The sequence below is a fragment of the Coenobita brevimanus genome, chromosome 68 (assembly GCF_032717465.1).
Source record: "Coenobita brevimanus isolate Jiangsu-jjx chromosome 68, ASM3271746v2, whole genome shotgun sequence".
In the NCBI taxonomy this organism is placed as follows: domain Eukaryota; kingdom Metazoa; phylum Arthropoda; class Malacostraca; order Decapoda; family Coenobitidae; genus Coenobita; species Coenobita brevimanus.
In genome coordinates, this window is record NC_137021.1 from 42063326 (window position 1) to 42076780 (window position 13455).

Consider the following 13455-nt stretch of genomic DNA (forward strand, 5'->3'; position numbering starts at 1 on the left):
GCAAGATATTTACATAGCATGGAGTTACAGGTCCTTTGGGTCCGCTTAAAATGTAGTTATCTGGGGCTGGAATATGTTATTTTATTTTATTATTTATACAGCCTACAAAGGAGCGAATGACGGAGAGCCAGAAAAAATATGTGTTCTTCACAAAGAGAGTTACCCGAAGAAATCCAAATTCAAGATCCATTCATTTCAGGATGCCCGGGTAAAGCGTTTGAAAGGCTGAGGGTCATAGGCAGTGGGAAAGACAGCCAGAGGAAGACAGCTTCAAAACCAATCAGATATTCACGTGAAAAAAATGAGAGTACCTACTGACTCTTGCATAAAGGAATGGGTCAAAAAGGGACTACGAGTGTGTAGCCAAACAAGTGTTGTGTGCCCTCCGTGATAGGATGGACACGCAGACAGAGAGTTCAAAGAGCAGTGACCAGAATAATGGCAGGAGAAGAGAGCGAGATATTACAGTTCTGTGAGGAGAGGGAGGCTGACGGGAGCCAGTGTGTTGATGAGATGAAAAGCCTTTGACGCCAGTCTGTGTAGAAGCGATATAGGTGGTGACTCCCTCCAGTGACTGACACACACACACACACACACACACACACACACACACACACACACAGGCAGGTCATCACAATTTTCTTAAATATTACGCAAGAACTACCAGGCTCCCGTGACTCGCTTTCAAATGAAGAATGCGCTAACAAAATTTGCGCTACGGTGCTACGGTGCGCCGTTTTTGCTGTGTTTCGGTAACAAACAATCCAATAAACACAGAAATAGAATCATTTTAATATATATTACTACTACTACTACTACTACTACTACTGATTATTATTTAGGGTCAGCGTAGATTACAGGAGCTCTCCTGATCATGAAAGGGTTAATGTTACCATTATTAACACTATGGCTTGTATTCTTAGGCGTTAAGGACGCCCCGTAACACCTCATCCTCAGGTTTTCTTTTTGGATATGGCTGGTTAATATTCTTTTTGTACGATGTTTATGTAGAATATGGCGTTATTTAAAGGATTTGTGTAACATACGAGTAGAAGAGGACAGTTAAGGCCCCACTCACACGGTCCACTTAACGGTGGTACTTGCAGACGGACTGGAATTGTTGACGGTCCATTCCCCAAGGTCATGTGTCTACTCCAGGACCTTTCCCTAAGCAAGACCTTCATCCATCCTAAGGTTACATGCGTACACAAGACCATTCCTATAATAAAAGTTACACCACACTACAAAGTCGTTCAGAGCTTGAAGGTCGCGAAACTCTGTAGTTTTACCAGGTAACGTTATTAATGTGTCCTCCCAAGTACCAGACTCAGTGTCAGGTATTCCAAGCAAAGCTGAACAGTCTGCCTGATTCATTTATATATTTTGTTTTTCTGCTTGTATGTTGCTGGATTTTTCCTAGCACTGACAGTTCTTTGATAAATCGGTGTTGCATGTTTTGTTAATATCAATATATTTGCCACTATAGGTTTCATCATTTTCAGAAAAGCAAAACATTATGCCATTTTTTAAAATATCTGTGGAACGTATTTCTGTGTTATACAGTTAATTTCAGTGTAACATCTTTACACTTGCAAAAATACAGTGTCTCATTTATTTTATGACATGTGCTTAATTTACTCACAAGTTTTCTCATTAAAATTCTTGCGCAACGTGTATGTGTTTTCCTATATTTACCTTAAGGTAACTGCAAGTCTTTCTTTTGTTGGCACACAGTTCCTCATTTGTGTGTTCAGACGTGAAACTGAAGGCCCAGCTGCAGTCAGCAGGTCATCAAAAGAAGCACAGGTCATTCTGGGTACGCTTTTAAGTCTTCAAATAGGGTGTAAAATTTACCCCTGATAAGCCTATGGCTGATTATCGGGTGTACCCAGTACTTTCCTTTACGTCTGTCTTTCCTTATTTTGAGGAACACAGCGATGACACATACCACCTCCTCGACATCCATGATGGAACTGCCTGTGGTTACCCCGAAAAAGTGGCCCGTGTGCGGGATGTCATAGCATCCCTCTCCACTTTTTAGTTGCGCCACGAAAAAGTGGCAACCATGCACAGTCCACTGAAAAATGGCCCGTGTGCGAGGGGACTAAAGTGCAATAAGCAAAATAATGCGCTTCGGAAAAGGCGTTAGGGAGCTTCTTCAACCGACGAGAATACGGGCCTAAGACTCCCTTGACTACCCTGATATATTTTTCACTTATCTTCTGACGTCACGTACTTGCCAGTGGCTTCTTTGTACCTTGCTGTTGTTGGTGTGAGATTAGCTGAACCATTGGCTGCACTGACGTAGATAATTCACTTAAAAGGTGACAGCCAGCGTGCCCTGTTGTTGAAGTGATCACTCGCGCCCTCGCCATTGACCAAGCCAAACTTGATTAAGTATATGAGTCAGGTCAGAGTCAGTACGCCTTAGTACCGCACGTCACCATCCCATGAGTGGGGGGGGGTAAAGTGATACCAGTGATGCTACCCCGGGGGAGGTGTACCTCACACAAATACTGCATTTTACCTTGTGTCTGTTTTCTGTAGTTCTTTTGCCTTAACTTGGCCCAGATTTAAAACCTTTATCAGCTTACTACACGTGACTAAGCAAAACAAAATAATACTGTGGCTCACATCCCTTCCGTAGCATTCTTTATGATTAGCACCATGCTCTACAGTTAATCTCCTATTACAGCTGAGCATTTAAGATGGGGAGACGGCAGTTCAAGGCCAAGTCGCCTAATGTTACCACATCAATGTGTATTGAAAGTTCTTCACATATACTATTTTCTCAAAGCTCAGGGAAGGATGTCAGATTGCAATGCAGCCGTACTTAGAGAGAGAGAGAGAGAGAGAGAGAGAGAGAGAGGGGAGGGGGCTAAAGATAAAAGAGAAGGGGGGGAAAGAGAAGTAAAAGGAAAACAAGAGAAGGGAAGGATAGGGAAGGGACTAATAATACAAATACTGAACCATAATCTGAAAAGAAACAACGGGGATAACTGAAGTGAGGGAAAGAGTCTTCGTATATTAGAACGAGGGAAGTAAATTATAGGAAAAATAAAAATGGGAAAGATTTCAACACCAGAAGAGAGAAAATTATATATATATATATATATATATATATATATATATATATATATATATATATATATATATATATATATATATATATATATATATATATATATATATAAATATATATATACATTAAACCATGTATTAGAAACCACAAAATATTTCAAATCATGTTACCTAACCGGAGAATAATATTGATGATAGAAACGGAAAGAAAAAAAAATAATTATCACTTGCAAGTTGTAAGAGGATGAAGAAAAAGATGTGGCTGAGTAGGAAGTATTTTTGACTATATTTGAATGCAGCAAATTATTTTATGAATGAAGTGAGGGAGAAATTGACAATATAACTGAAAACAAGGAAGAAATCAGTCCACATACTTAAAGGGAAACCAGGCCTAATGAATGGAAGTGAAATCAATCGCGGAATAAAAAATTAGTGTGAATAAAACCAACAAAGCTGTATCATATATTTAGTTCCTTGCACCAGGTGACGTATTCTCACGGTTTCTTCTTGATGCCTCCAGACGATTTTATTCATCTTAGGGGAGATTTTTAGGAGTGAAGGGGTCAGGGAAACTCATACCTAACACCCCCAGTTCCAAAAGTTTCTCCTAAGCTGAAGAAAATGGTGTGAAGGTTGCAAAAAATATTTAAGGAACACCATATCAGCGTAGAGGTAAAAAGGAAAATTGAAGTGGATGAGAAAAAACTGTTTTTAAAGAAAAGCCTAAACTTAACTGAAAAAGAAAAAAAAGACAATAAAAGTACTACAAATTTAAAGGGTAATAGCGCAGAAGGTAATTATATATATAAAAAAAGAAAAAAAGAAACAAAAACATCCTGGACAAACAAGGTCTGAAAAACACGTCATTTTTCCTCATTCATAAAACCGTGCTTAAAGGAAAAACTGGACCCATTTCCCCCCTCTCTCTCTCTCTCTCTCTCTCTCTCTCTCTCTCTCTCTCTCTCTCTCTCTCTCATAATTTTTACCCTGTTTAACAGTATAAATTAGAATTCCACATAAGGAAAGCAGAGAGTATAACTATTAATATTTGAAAGGAAAACTTGACAGGTGTGGTGGTGACAGGTGTGGTGGTGACTGGTGTGATGGTGGCACGTGTGGTGGTGATAGGTGTGGTGGTGACAGATGTGGTTGTGACAGGTGTGGTGGTGGCAGGTGTGGTGGTGACAGGTGTGGTGGGACAGGTGTGGTGGTGGCATGTGTGGTGGTGATAGATGTGGTGATGTGGTAGTATCAGTGTTGTCCAGTCAATTAATGATGCAAAAATACAATGCAGGGATCTCTCTCTCTCTCTCTCTCTCTCTCTCTCTCTCTCTCTCTCTCTCTCTCTCTCGTGTGTGTGTCTGTGTTTGTGATGTCTTGGCAATTGTCCTAAACGTTTGTCGACGCTTAAGCCCCATATTCATGGTTCGAAACCCCTTCTTGGCGGTCATTTAAAGTGCTGATGGTACACTCGTTTTACTCTAACTTGACCTATAATTTCCATCACGCCATCATATTTGCTGAGGTGTAAAAAGAGAGTAGCACTAGAATATGATGCTAGTCACGAAGAAGTGCTATGTAAAATATGTACTGCAGAGCCGTAACTATCTTTGTGTCACGTGAGCTAAGTGAAATAAGCGCTAAAAAAAAAAAAAAACGAAAATCTGGGCCGAGTTAAGGTAAAAGGATTATAGTAATTTCTTTTGTGTGCGTCCGAATATTTACACTGTTGTTCTATACCCCGCACGTAAACAGTCACACACACACACACACACACACACACACACACACACACACACACACACACAACACACACACACACACACATGTATAGACATTGATAATCTTGACTTTCATCAATCTCTCATCCTCCCCATTCAAACCTTGCTAGCATGGATAAAGATAATTTTGAGCCATCACTCTCCCTCCGCCTGAGAAGGTTTGGTTTCGTATATATCGAATCGTGAAGTGAAACTAAATTGATATGGAACAAGGAATAGGCCCTATATATATCTCATCATTATCAGCCGTTTGAGTATCCACTGCAGGACCGGCCTATCCCGACCAAAGTCGGGACGATACAGCCAATGTATCTCTACCAAGTGGCTTAGGCTGTCTAGTAGAGATTGTATGTAGGGTGAGAAGTGCTTGTAAGTGTATTTATAGTGTTGGAGTGGCTTTGGATGTGTGTAGTCTGTGAACCATGTGTAATCGGCCCACCCAAGCCGACTGGGTGCAAGCATACTTTTATAGTATGCGACACTGGTTCAACCACAGCACCCCTTGTGTCCGCCAATACAGTACGTGGCCGGGTGAACACTCCCAAAGTTTATATCCCCGGCGGGGCGCAAACCCTGGTTCACCCGTGTACGATTCGCACACTATCACTGTACCACAGAGGCTCCATATATATATATATATATATATATATATATATATATATATATATATATATATATATATATATACATATATATATATTTTTTTGTCACATCTGGTGCTGTGTCTGATGTATCGATTTTTTTCCCTTTAATTTGTTGGCCTCCTATGTTCATCTCTTATGAAGAAATAAATAAAGTGTTGGCTCAGAGTGGCTGGCAGCAGTTAATTCTCTGCCATACACATAATCATTAATAAGTATGATTTAATTATTTCTCTTCTCATTGATGAAAATAGACGCCACTAATCACCATCAGGTAATGCTTATAACCAGCCCTCAGATTATATCAGTTGTCGACAGTATTATTATTATTTATTATTATTATTATTATTATTATTATTATTATTATTATTATTATTATTTAGCTAATTAGCACAAGGACAATGTTTTCATTCTTCTGCTGTTCCCAGACGATTTGTGTGTGTGTGTGTGTGTGTGTGTGTGTGTGTGTGTGTGTGTGTGTGTGTGTGTGTGTGTGTGTGTGTGTGTGTGTGTGTGTGAGGGAAGACATCTTGTAGTTCCGGAGTTAATGAAATCTCTGCTTACCGTTTCAGGGTCCAAAAAGTCTCCCCAAAACTATATTATTTTTTCTGGTGAAAGCTATAAAAAGTAAAAAAAAAAATATTGTATTGAAGTGAATCCTGTTTATATTACGGTGACGTGATCTAGTCTATATTCTTTCTACTGCATATGATTTTATTGATCTCATAAAACAAATAATGAAGTAAAGAAGAGGTGTGGCGTTGATGTGGATGTGAATAAAAGTGTTAAGAGAAATAATCTGAGATGGTTTAGCCATGTGGAGAAGATGGAGACTGGGAGACTAAGTAGAGGAGAGTATGTGGGTGAGGTGGAGGGCGAGAAGAGGAAAGGGAGGCCAAGGATGAGATGGAGTGATACAATGGAGAGATGTATGGGAGGAGGGGGTATGTACGAGTTGGAGGGAGGGCAGGCATATGACAGAGGACAGGGCGACGTGAAGGCAGTTTGTTTGTGACCACTTCTTACGAGAATAAGGAGTATGGCAATAGATAAACATAGATACATAAATAAATAGATATATAGGCCACGGGAGGCTTTTCCAAGTGTGTGGGTTTTATAGATATCGTTCACTGCCCTTTTCACTACAGCTCTCCATTAAAATAAATAAGATTGTCCAAAGGTAGCAAGATTAAACTAAGACAATTGGTTATGTAAATGAAGGTGGTTCCCCTTTCACGATGGGGCCAACTCTAGTACTTGCCTCCAGGTAACACCAGATGATAATATTTAGCTGTGAGTTAGCCTGACAGGCCTGGGTGGTAATGCAGGCTGAATCTAATCCCTTCAGTGTGGAAAATATCTCCTTACCAGAATAAACTCATTTGGAGACAGCAATAACAAACTCTAATAAGCGTCATGGGAATCACTGGGTTAATTATTTCCTCCTTCACTTCACCACACAAGTAAGTCTTATCTCCCTCCCCACCCTGCCCCCCTCAGAATTTAAAAAAATCAAAATAGCTCGAAAAAATAAATATACACTTCACTGACGAGTTGCCGCCACCACACCGCACTGAAATATGTAACACCTTGAAAAAAAAAATCATCAAAAATATCCCTCCAACAAAAATAAATCCGCATATAAATGATGAGCAACAGGAGAAAAAAAAAACTTGGGGTAAATATGGCGTAGAAGAAGAATGGCGATAATGAAACCCAGTGTGTGTGTGTGTGTGTGTGTGTGTGTGTGTGTGTGTGTGTGTGTGTGTGTGTGTGTGTGTGTGTGTGTGTGTGTGTGTGTGTGTGTTCTTTCCTTCCATGTCGATGATGAAGTGGTGAGGGGGTCGTTTGTGGAAGGCATCACATTACCTTTGGGAAAATTAAAGAGAATGTGAAGCCTATTTTCCCTGTTTTGGAATGACGCAGAAGCAAGTATGTGAAGGCAACAGTACAAGTCGTTAAGAAAAGATATATATGCCATCAACAAGAATACTGTACTCATTATAAAGACTGATATTGCCAAGAAATATTAATATAGACGGAAAAAAAACATAAAAAATAACAGTTACAGCTTAAATTAAAAGTTTCATATAAGAAAGTCTAATGAATGAAAAACAGAGAAAATATATAGCCTACAACTATGAAAAAAAATTACGGAAGAATTGCTCCAAGGTCTGTGCAGTTCTCTCTCTCTCTCTCTCTCTCTCTCTCTCTCTCTCAATGCTGGTGCAGTAGGCAGCGGGTCTTTTTCCAGGGCATCAATTTACCCTTGAAAATAAAAGTGCCTGTCAACTTTTTGGCCAAGTTTTGAGGATGAAAAGTGATAGTGTGTAGGGGAGGCAGGGAGGGTAATGTGGAAGACAAATGGGAGGGAAGGAGAGAGAGAGAGAGAGAGAGAGAGAGAGAGAGAGAAACAGATGAGTAAAATAATAGAGAAGGTAACAAGAGAAGGCAGAAGAATAAGAAAGACGATGAAAGATGAGAGAGAAAAAAGCAAGGAAGAGAAAATGGGGATTAAATGGGAAAAAATTATAGAAAGGAAAAGAGCAGGAGAGAAAAGACTAATGGAGAGGAAAGAGAGGGAGAGAAGAGAGAGAAAAAAGAAGGACGAATGACGAAGGAAGATGGGGGGGAGAAAGAACGCAGGATGGAAAAAAGGAGGGAATAAAGGAAAAGAAAAAAGAAAGGAAAGGAAAGAGGGATAGAGAAGTAACAGAGGAAGGAGATGATGGGTGAATAATAGAGCAAAAGGAATGAAGGGAAGAAAAAGGAAGGAAACATTACAAGTATGAGGGAGAGAAGAAAGGAAGGAAATATGGAACGCGGAGGGAGGAAAGACATGTTGGAGAGAGAAGAGGAGTAAGAATTTGAAAAGAAAATAAGAAAGGGAAAGAAACGAAGGCATGAGTTTGAAGAGACTAAGGGATGAATGAAGGACTAGAGGAGGATGGTGGATGGAGAAGAGAGGGAGGTGGAGAGAAGATGAAGAGAGAAGAGAGGGAGATGAAAAGAGAGGGAAATGGAGAAGGAGAAGGGAGATGGAGAGAGGAAAGGGTTGAAGACTGGAGCAAGATGGAAAAGGCAGGGAGCTACAGACGTGAAGGAAATGGAGGGGGAGATGAGAGGACGAAAGAGAAGGGAGGGCGATGGTGGAAGAGAGATGGAGATAGAGAAGGGAAGGAAATGGAGAAGGAAAGTAAATGGAGAAGGGAGGTAAATGAAGACGGAAATTAAATGGAGAAGGGAGGTAAATGGAGAAGGAAAGGAGGAGAAGAGGGGAAGGAATGGAGAAGAAAGGAAATGAAGGAGGAGGAAGATGATGCAAAGAACGGATAGGAGGAAGGAAATGAGGGGAGGAAAAGAAACACGGGAATGAGCCAAAAAGAAAGTAAGGAAGAGCAAGAGACTGAGAGAGGCGGTGACACTGAGTAAGATATATCAGGACTGGGGTACTTCCACTCCCCTGCACCAAGTTATTTATACAATGATGAATATCCTTTTAACAAAATTAATACTCTCTCTTCCTTTCTGATTCTTTCAGTACGTTGACAGCTTTATAGAGCCAGTATTCATCAAAACAGAGTCTTTATCTGACTTCAGCTCTACTACGTCAGTATTTCTTCATTACTTTATTATTTCCTAATATTCTTGGGTTTAGATGACTCAGTTTCATGTTATTAACACTGTCTAACGTTAAATGGAACAGAATAATCGTGTAACGTTAGATTGACTAGAGTAAATAGCTTGTGCCGATCATAACTATTGTTGGCAGGACTGAAATTAATACTTGTAGGAGTTTTTTTAAATGTAAATAGAACGGACTGATGTTTAGAGGAATTACTGATTTGTGAAAACACTCACTGGTTATCTCTCTCTCTCTCTCTCTCTCTCTCTCTCTCTCTCTCTCTCTCTCTCTCTCTCTCTCTCTCTCTCTCTCTCATTTACTCCACATTTTTTCTCCAAAGTATTAATGCCATGAAATACCTATCTCGCGGCTCTTTCTCTGCCAACATTTACTGAAATGGTCTGTAACAGCTTCCTCTTTTCCTTCCTCTCCTCTTCATCTGATCTTTTCAGTCATCATTATCATCATCATCATCATCATCATCATCATCATCATCATCATTATCATCATCATCATCATCATCATTTTCATCATCATCATCATCATCATCATCATCATCATCATCATCATCATCATCATCCCTCTTACTGCTCACCCCCTCTCCCACTCTTTCGACTTCTTCCAGCTCCTCCTTCTTCAAGATTATATCGCAACTTTTCTCTCCTCTTTCTCCTACTCCTCCTTTCTTTCCTCTTTCCTCGCCGTCTTCATTTGCTTTGTCATCTCCTCCATTCCCAACTTTCCTCTCCTCCTCCTCCTCCCTCCAGCGTGTCTCTCTCTGTCCTTCATTCTTCTCTCCTGCCTCATTCCTGCCTTCCCTCCTTTCTCAAGTCCTCTCTGTTTTTATATCTCCCAGGAAACCAATTCTTTTCCATCCTTTCTCTCCTTCCATCGCTAACCTCTTTCTCTTTTCATCGTTCTCTCATCTCTTTAATTGCTCTTCTTTCTTCCCTTCTCTTTTTTTACTCCATCGTCTCCTCTATTTTTCGCTATTTATATGTTTGAGAGAGAGAGAGAGAGAGAGAGAGAGAGAGAGAGAGAGAGAGAGAGAGAGAGAGAGAGAGAGAGAGAGACGCACGCACTGGGACAATGTCTGGGCCCAGGGGGAATCAGTAGGTCCCAAAGTATATAGACCCAACCCAGCAGTCTCTCTCTCTCTCTCTCTCTGCGCCTGATTTTCCTTTAGTTTGTCGCATTCATTAGTGGTGTAATTCGCCCAGCAAGCAGTGTTATTTTCCCTGTGGTTGAACGGACTGCCACACTTCATGTCTTTGCTGTGAATTATAACTGGAAGAGTGATGACGATGCTGCTGTTGATGATGATGATGATGGCTCTTCTTCTTCTTCTTCTTTTTCTTTTCTTCTATTCCTTTATATTCTTCTATATTTTTCTTCATCATTTTGTATCTCTTGGTTTCATCGTTGCCCTATCATTCTCAGTCTCTTTCATCCAAGCATTTTTTTTTTTTTTCAGCAAGTCGTAATATTTCATCTTTATGCAAAATGTTATCAAACCCATTCCGTGATGTCTTCAAAATCTAGTATTTTTAAGTTATATTGCACTACCACTCTCTCTCTCTGTCTCTGTCTGTCTGTCTGTCTGTCTGTCTCTGTCTCTCTGTCTCTCTCTCTCTCTCTCTCTCTCTCTCTCTTATTTACTCTTCTCGTACAACCACTCCCACTCACACACTCATTCATACTTTCACGCACACTCAATCTCACCCTTACACTCTCAGCCTGTACCACTCTCTCACGCCCACTTAATCTCACTTTCGTACACTCATTCTCCCCCACTCCTTCACTCTTCTGCTACATTCACACTCTTACTCACACACTCATTCTTCCCTACTCCTTCACTCTTCTGCTACATTCACACTCTTACTCACACACTCATTCTTCCCTACTCCTTCACTCTTCTGCTACATTCACACTCTTACTCACACACTCATTCCCACTCTTAGACACTCATTCTCACTCACACAATTTTTCCTTTCCATCTCACATACTCATTTCCTCATTCTCTCACACACAAACACATTTCGTCTGTCTCATTCTCAAATATTCATTCTTTCTCTCACATTCCCAGCTTCACATTCTTCATAATATTCAGAATTTCTCGTTCACTCTCTTATTCTGACAAGCATTCCCTTTCATGCATTACAGGAATCTCTCTCTCTCTCTCTCTCTCTCTCTCTCTCTCTCTCTCTCTCTCTCTCTCTCTCTCTGTATTATTAATCTTGTACAACTGTTCTTTTTACTTCACAGACTCATTATCACTCACTCTCACACTCATTCTCACTTTCGCCCACACACTCCAACTCACTCACACACTCATTCTCCCTTTCACACACTCCAACTCAGACATTCATTCTCACGTTATCCCACACTCTCCAACTCACTCACACACTCATTCTCACTCCCACCCACACGCTCCAACTCACTCACCGACACACTTATTCTCCGTGTCACTCACATGTTAACTCACTCACACATTCATTGTCATTCTTACACTCTCAGCCATACCACTGTCAAACACTCATCTCATCCCACTTTCTCACACTCATTCTCCCTTTCACCCACACACTCTAACTCACTCACAGTCATTCTACCTTTCACCCACACACTCTCACACACTCATTCTCCGTCACCCACACGCTCCAACTCACTCACACTCTCATTCTCCCTGCCACCGACTCATTTTAACTCACACACTCATTCTCACTTTCAAGCACACTCATTGTCACTCTTACACTCTCAGCCATACCACTGTCAAACACTCATATCATCCCACTTTCGCACACTCATTCTCCTCCATCCTTCACTCTGCTGGTCCCATTCTCACTCAAAAACTCACACATTCATTCTCACTCTTAGGCTTATATTCACGTCGGTTGAGGAAGCTCCCTATGATCTTTTCCTAAGCGATTTATTTTGTTTGTCATATCTTACTGTACTACTCTGCGTTACATAAATCCTTCTGATATCTCCATACTCTGAATAGTTAACGTACAAAATTGCATTAGCCTAACCGGTCTTATCCAAAACTGAATCGTTAAGGAAAAGGTGTTAGGGAGCTTCCTTAAACGACGAGATTAACGGCGTAGATACCCATTCTCACTCACACAATGTTTCCCTCGCCATCTTACATCCTTATTTCCTCATTCTCTTACACCCACACCTACACCCACACACCCACACCACCCACCCACACCCACCCACCCACACACACACACACACACACACACACATTTCGTCTGTCTCATTCTCACATATTCATTCTTATTCTCACACTCCCAGCTTCGCATTCTTCATAATATTCAGAATTTTTCGTTCACGCTTATATTCTGACAAGCATTCCCTTTCATGCATTCCTGGAATCTCTCTCTCTCTCTCTCTCTCTCTCTCTCTCTCTCTCTCTCTCTCTCTCTCTCTCTCTCTCTCTCTCTCTATGTCCTCCTTTTTTCCTCATTAACTTAATATATTATCTTGTCTTCGTTATCGTCTTCGACTCCTCGTCCTCCGACTCCCCCTCGTTGTTGTTGTTGTTGTTGTTGTTGTTGTCCTTCTTCTTCTTCTTCTTCTTCTTCGTCTTCGTCTTCGTCTTCGTCATCTTCGTCTTTCTTTCTATTCATTACTTATTTTTGTTCTTTTTTCTTCTTAATTTGATCGATTGCTCTATCATTCTCTTTCTCCTTCATCCCTGCCTTTTTGTTATTCGTAATATTTCATCTTTATGCAAAATGTTATCAAACCCATTCCGTGCTGTTTTACATAAGAATTATTGCACTACATTCTCTCTCTCTCTCTCTCTCTCTCTCTCTCTCTCTCTCTCTCTCTCTCTCTCTCTCTCTCACACACACACACACACACACACACACACACACACACACACACACACACACACACACACACACACACACACACACGTGCCACTGAAAGCAATACACCTGCTCTCGTTCTGCGCGCGTGGGTGTAATTATTAAAACCCGTACGTCATTGTAGTACCGTGATTCAGGATTCAATGCATATATTAGCCTGGAGGATAGAATGACATTATGTTGATATATTGAAGGACTGGATTACATAGGCTGGAGGCTGGAATCACACTGGGTAGCTTCATTCCCTCTATATCTCACACTCTTTCCATCTCACACTTTTATTCTCATTCTGACACTCATGCTTCCTCTCACATACTTATTCTTACTCACACTTCCTCATTCTCACTGATGCTTATTCAATCTCTTTCTCACTTTCACTGTCACATTCACACATCCACTCTCACTCAAACACTCACTCTACCTCTCACTCATTCATTGTCATTCACTCA